The sequence below is a fragment of the Malania oleifera genome, chromosome 11, assembly GCF_029873635.1.
Source record: "Malania oleifera isolate guangnan ecotype guangnan chromosome 11, ASM2987363v1, whole genome shotgun sequence".
In the NCBI taxonomy this organism is placed as follows: Eukaryota; Viridiplantae; Streptophyta; class Magnoliopsida; order Santalales; family Ximeniaceae; genus Malania; species Malania oleifera.
Window position 1 is genome coordinate 86,512,924 of NC_080427.1, and position 7,279 is coordinate 86,520,202.

Sequence of the window (7,279 nt, forward strand, 5' to 3'; positions counted from 1 at the left end):
GATTCAAAGCATTTATCATAGTTTTGGTAATTTTTTACAAATTTTAATAAATCATGTTATTAACATTTTTATACTTCAACTAGAGCTGTTAAAAATTATTTGAAAATAAATCCAATTTGAAAATGATATCTGAACCGAATTGAAATTTGGTTAATCGATTGTTTCGTTTAGTTTTGATTTATTTATTTATTTATTTATTTTTATAATTTTTGGTTATTAGTTTGGTTTTGATTTTTATGTTAGTGAACTAATGGTTACTTGAACCGAACCAATATATATATTTATTTACCATATGTATTATTTATATTATATATTATATAATATATATATATATATAATATCTCAAAGTTATAAAATAGTACACACAAATATTTTTGAGATGATTGATTTATATAACTAAAGTGTAATTGCATATACTAAATCAAAACTCGAGTAAATTATTACATTTTTCTTTAAAAGATTATAATGGTTTGAAAATTGATTCTAATCAGATAACTGAATCGAATCGTTGGTTAACTGGACTGTTGGTTTACTGAAGAATTCAGATCATCGATTAATCGAAAGACTTAAATCTGTTTCGATTCACAAAAATTTCAAATTGAAACTTTTGATTTAGTTCAGTTTCTAGAGGTTTGGTTTAGGTAACCAAATCATGAATACCCCTAATTCCAACAAATATGTGAATATTGTAATAAGTTATATTAGGTAATTTTCATATTGAAAGTTTCAAATTCGAATATTAATAATAAATTTGAGATATGAGAGGAATTTAAAAATACAATTAAATTCTTAAAGACCTTTTGGCTAATTGCAACTATCCAAAACTTTGTCTTCAAATTAATCTTTGGTGATATCTCTCCAACAACAAATAAAAAAAAAAAAAGGATATACGATAAGCAAATATTTTTTTCCTGCAGTTGATTCTACTCTTGCATGTCAAGTTGTGGGACCAACATTTTTTATAACTCCTAGCCTAAGGGCCGGTTATTTTATCCTTCATCTTTACTTATTATGCTAGGTATTCTTCAAATTTAGATAAATTCAAATCTAAACTCTGAAATCCATACTTTTAAACTCAAGATTAAGGATTCATCAAATGAGTAGAGGCGATATGCATGGTACATTTTTAATTGAACACTCACATTGAAGGGCAATCATGCAAGTAAATAAGAAAATGTGTGAGATTATAGGTTTTCAATATTCAATGGAGTCGACACTAATATGTTATTTTCTTAAATGTAGTTAGATCACTTAAAAATTTATACTAGTTTATTATTTTCTAAGCTACTCCAAGATCAAGAACCAATAGTGTTGGTTTTCTAACCCAGACTTAGGGTTACAATTATGTAAGGGGAAGGGATTAGCAACCATTACATACCCATTCCACAAATGATAGTTGATTAACCAACGATGATATTTTTGAACTTAATCAATTAAGGCTATTGACTCTTCCATGTTTAGTTACTAGACTTTAGATATTGAACAACCTGTTGTGAATAAACTCGAATTTTTATAGTGAAAATCAAACATAGCAATCAATAAAGAACAAATATGGAACACACCCACATAGTATATATGAAAGCAAATAAAAAACAATACAAAAACACAAGGAATTACATGTTTCAACAATGCCTACATCTACAGGAGCAATTAGCAAAGTTTCACTATCTTAGTGTCAAAGGACATAATGCAATGATCTTCTTACCAATGAGAATACACTAAGAATGATGTATTTATAAATTGTTGGAATTGGTGTGATCCCAAAAGGGGGGTAAATTGGGTTTTAAAACATTTTGGCTAAATTAAGCATTTCGCTGATTCACCACAAATCATATCCCATCCAATATACACGCATATATATAAATAATAAAACGATAAATGAAGACATACACATATGCAATATATCTTATTTAAATCAAATATGTGTAAGCAAATAAATATGACATCAAATAAACATTCATACACATGATAAAAATAAAGTGCAGGAATTTAAATAAGATAGAGAGAGAGTAAATAAGATAGAGAGAAAGTGACACACATATTTGTTATCGAGGTTCGGCCAAACTAGCCTACGTCCCCGCCTTGAGCATACCCTCCAAGGATTCCACTAAACCTGCTCACTTAAACGGGCGGAGCAGAAGCCGTTTACATCCTCTCCTTACGGGGCGAGGAAAACCCCAGTTCAATTTTCAGGTTTAACCGAATCGATCTCACTTACGGGGTTGAGACTCTCCTATTCAATTTTCAGACTGAACCGAACCGATCTCACTTACGGGGCTGAGACTCCCCAGTTCAATTAATGGGATGAACCCAACCGATACATGAAAAACATTTTTGTACATATAAACATGCCTCTAAAGACAAGTAGATATGTACACAATAAAGCTCATAAAATATGCACTCTCTAAAGATATGAAATAATGCTCAAGGAGTAAGGGTGTTTTCAAAATAATTTTTATAATCATTGAATATGATATGTATGATGAGGATCTCAAAGATTTAAATCCTAAATCAAATGTTTCTCTAAAAATATTTGCAATAAGAAATAGGAGAGTTTAGGGTTTTACTTTCAAAAGCTTTGCACACATAAAACAAAATACAAACATTTAAAACTATATGTGCAAATCAAAATGAATGCCCAAATGAAAATATATTCTTTTGTAAAGATGGTTTTCAAAGAATAATGAAGATAGTTGGAAAGTGTAAAAGATTTGCCCCAATGAAAGAAATTTTGCATTAAAAACGGTTTAGAGGAACTTTGATTAACAAAATAATTTGAGAGAATTATGGAGTTAATCAAAGTTTCTAATTAAACAAATGAAAGGGGTATTTATAGAGTTTCTAAAAATTATGACCGTTGGGACATAGAAGGTATTATTAAAAAAGTTTAATTAAAATTTTACCCTAATTACCACAGTTAAATCTGGGCAACCCAAGAGTTTCGGTCGCCCGGACAGTGAAAAAAGGTGTTTTTAAAGTTTGGGTGCCCAAGGTTATGGTCAGGTGGCTGAACCAAGGCGATTTCCAAACTGCTCGAAGTTCAGTCACTCGGTCAATAGTTCAATCTGCCGAAACTTCAAAGTTCAGTCGCCCGAGATCAAAATAAACGTGGAGTTTGGGGGCCCGAGGCAGGTGAAAAAGTCAGAAATAAAAGTTCGATCGACCGAGAACATTCATTTCATTTCGGTTCGGTCACCCGAAGTCAGGTCAACATTTTGACTTATCACATGTTTGGTCGACCGAGGCGTTTTCAACGCACACGTTCGGTCGCCTAAAGACCTTACAATTTTCAATTTTGGTCCTGATTTTGTGGCTAATTTATGTGTAGGGACCTAGGGTCAATCTTGGTATAAGATTTTTAATTTAGCCTAAAAATATTGCATCGGTCAGCCCTAAGGTCTGATTACGGTTCTGTCTGAGCACTAAAACATATCATGCAGGATGTATGTAGTTATTACAAACCAAAATAGAAAAATTGAATGCATATACAACTGAAAACATGTCTTCTTCTTCTTCTTCTTCTTCTTCTTCTTTTGCTCTTTCGTCTTCATGGAATATGCCAAATAATGTGTTCTTTGAGCTCTGTCTGGCTTCCATCTCAGACCTCTTATGTGTGTGTTAAATTATAACATGTTCAACCACTAGAAACACACATAAGTAACTTGCGCTTTGTCATTATCAAAATCATGGATCGGACTCAAAAAGCCAATAATCTTCCCCCTTTTGATGATGACAAATGCATCAAAGTAAAATGGGTATAGCCCGAAAAGGCTCCCCTTAAGAATATGCATAATGTTAAAGTAACCATAACAACTCAAGCATATTCATGAAAGAAAACACAACAAAGATCATGCATTTAAATTTTTGCATTAAAGCACATGCTCAGACAATTGTCCCTATGATTTGCCCCTAACAAATTTCCCTCCTTTGGTCATAAAAATTTTGCTCATAAAAATTCTCCCCCTTTTGGCATTAGCAAAAAGGGCTAAGTTAAGTATAAAATAATTTTATCATTTAAAAAATAGACTTAGCAAAGAGAACTCTCCCTTTTTGAAAAGCTCTCCCATATTTGATATAACATATTGGGCATAAAAATTTATAACTGTTAAAAAGTATAGCAATGAAGCACACACAACAGTATAACTGGTCAATAAGAGATTAAAAAGCACATGACAAATAAGATTAGACCAGAATTATCCACAAACCATCGCTAAACCTATCATAAGACCCATGAAAGATTTAAATTCAAACACACACGACATATGATAGCAAATATAGGTTTGAGCATAAAAGCGGTCTAACTAGTTCATATGCATTTTATGTAAGATCCATGAACTAGTTATACAACACCCTTAAAAAATTTATAAACAATATAATTTCATGACATAAAATTTCAATATAATACAAGCACAGGTCATGATAGGCATTTAAGCACACAAGCAAGAAATAAGGCATATTCTATATAAGTTTGATTCTTGCTTTATATATATATATATATATATATATATATATATATATATTAATTTAATATAAATATAGATGAGATTGCAAATGCAATCTATCAAGGATTGAAATCCTTTCCTTCTCGAAACTCCCCTGGGTTTTTCTCTGCGCCTCTCTCGGCACTGTCTCTCTGTCTCTCAACTTTCTCTCTTACTCTTGTCACTCCTCTTCTCCTCTCCCAATCTCCTCAATTTCTTCTCCAATATTCGTCCAATCGGAAAATAAAAAATGCCGTTGGGTTTCTATCTTCGCCACCAACATTTCTACTGGAGCAGATTTTTCGTAGGAGCGGCGTAGGCATATATCTTGGGGTAAGGTCAATTCTCACTCTTACCTCAATTTTTCTTAAATCTTAAGCCCAATTGATGAACGGAAACTACTAGGAGATTTATGGGGAGATTTTTTACAATCTAACCAGAGCGGGTTTTCGAGTTGGAGCTTCAGGGTGCCAATCCTAAATCGAGGTAAGTTTAATAATTTAGGCTTTTATAGGCTATTTAGGGTATTCAAAATCTAGGAAAATTTTAGGAAAAGTTACTATGAGGATTGTGATGAATAATATAGTAAAGTTTGAATTTCAGGGTTTCAAGAGTTTTGAATACCGCGAGGCGTAAGTCAGGGTTTTATCAAGTTTTTCAGGAATCAGATAAGGAGATTAAGTTAAATCAGGAATTTAATTACATTTGAATCAATTAAACTACTATATATGTATATATTTATTTATTTAAAAACTCAAAGGTTATTTTAAAAACCAATCATTTAACAGGGATTTACAAACCTAAGATATACGGTATAGTATTTTTGAATAAAATGAACGGTGAAAAGTTTGATTGTTTATTTGGTTATGTTAAAATGTGGAAATCGTGTGGCAAATGATTTAATTGGAATGGATTATTGTATATCTGGTTTTGGAATTTTGAAATACTAAATTGTTTGTGAAATACTGAAATTGTTGGCGAAATACTAGAACTGCTTGTGAATAATGCAGAGATTTGATATGACGGTCGAGGGACAAGGTTTTGTTTAAACGGCTGTGAGCCAAGTTGTATTTGATGGCTGGGAGTCGAGTTTTTATAAAATGGCAGGTGTTATACGAAATGATTTAAACTACGGTTTTTATCACTAGTACTTAAATTGCATGATATGCTTTAGGAACCCTAGGGACCAATTGTTATGTGAGCATGATACCGTTGCTAGTGATTGATTATTAGACCATGTTGTTGACCCCATGGGTCATATCCCAGTTTTGATAATGAAAAATACTCATGTATTTAATGGATATCTAGATCATGTGCAGGTCTATATTAGCAGATATATTGATGGCACGTGAAAGCTTAAAGTTGGAAGACCCAATACATGTTGTACTCTATTTCATTATCATTTAAAGGGTCTGTAATAGTAAATAGGGCTTTGATTGTAATAATTGCATGCATCACCTGCATGATGTAATGTGTAAGTTCAAAATGAAAATGACCTTAGAAAGACCGACACCGGATTTTTTCGGTGTCTTCAAAAAGAACCTAAAAAGGACCCTAGGACACTCACTCATGCATAACATGTTTGATTATTTGCAATAGGGTGATTATTGGATGAAAAAAACTGAAATGCACAAACTGTGCACTTTCGGTCGACCAACCTAGGAAGTTCATTTTGGCCTTGGTCGATCGAACCAGGTTTGGGTCAACATGTTGATTACAGCTCGGTCGACCGAACTGTATAGTTCATTTGGCCCCGGTTGACCAAACCCTCATGAAGTCAACAATTTGACTTCCTAGTCGACCAAGATGTTTTTGTATTGCACCAACCTGGTCGACCGAGGGTCTTCGGGAGTTGTCCCAACGGTCTGGTCGATCGACAGGCCTAGTTCAAATCGGCCTGGTCGACCGAACCTCGGACATACGAAAAATCGCCTCGTCCGGTCGACCAAAAAGTTAGTTCATTTCAGTCTTGATCGACCAAACCATGCAAAAAGGCTTCCGATTTAAAGATCCGATCGACCGACCTAGGCAGTTCAAATTTGGCCTGGCCGACCGAATCATATGAACTTCGATCGATCGAAAAGGTTTCTGGTCCACCGGACCTCTCGGGTTGCCCTGCATTTTTTACCGTGGTTAATTTTTTAAACAGGGTTAATTATTTGAAAATGATTTAAAACTTTCCTAATAATTCCCAATAGGTCCCCAACGGTTATATTTCATGGGGTATCTTTATATACTCTTTCATTTTGGATTATTAGCAAAAGATTAGCATATTTGATTAGGGAAAATTCTTTGAAAATCCAAAAACCTATAATACTCATTTTTGAGCCTCCTAAACTCATACTTACCTTCTCATACTGATTAAACTCTTTGTAAGTTGATTGAGTATTTGTGTTGAAAGCTTTGCTCTCCTTGTTTGGTGATTATTTGATATGATTTTTCTTGAGAGCTAAACCTAAGTATTCTTAGGGGACTTTGTTAATAAGTCTCTCCTAAGAAGACTTGTATTAAAATTATGAGTATTGCATATCCATTGCAATGTCTTGTGAAGTTTGTATTTGTTTGTAGATTGCAAATCTCTTCAAAACATTTCCAAATATCTTGTGGGAATTATTTTGATATAACTTTGAAAAGATATTTGTTTATGTGATAGTGATCTTTGTTGCAATATTCATTCACTCATATATTATTTGCTGAATACAAGGATTACATATATTTTGCAAACCAAACATATGCATTACTTGAGCATCATACGATTGAGAAAATCTGGTGATTGAAATATATATATATATATATAT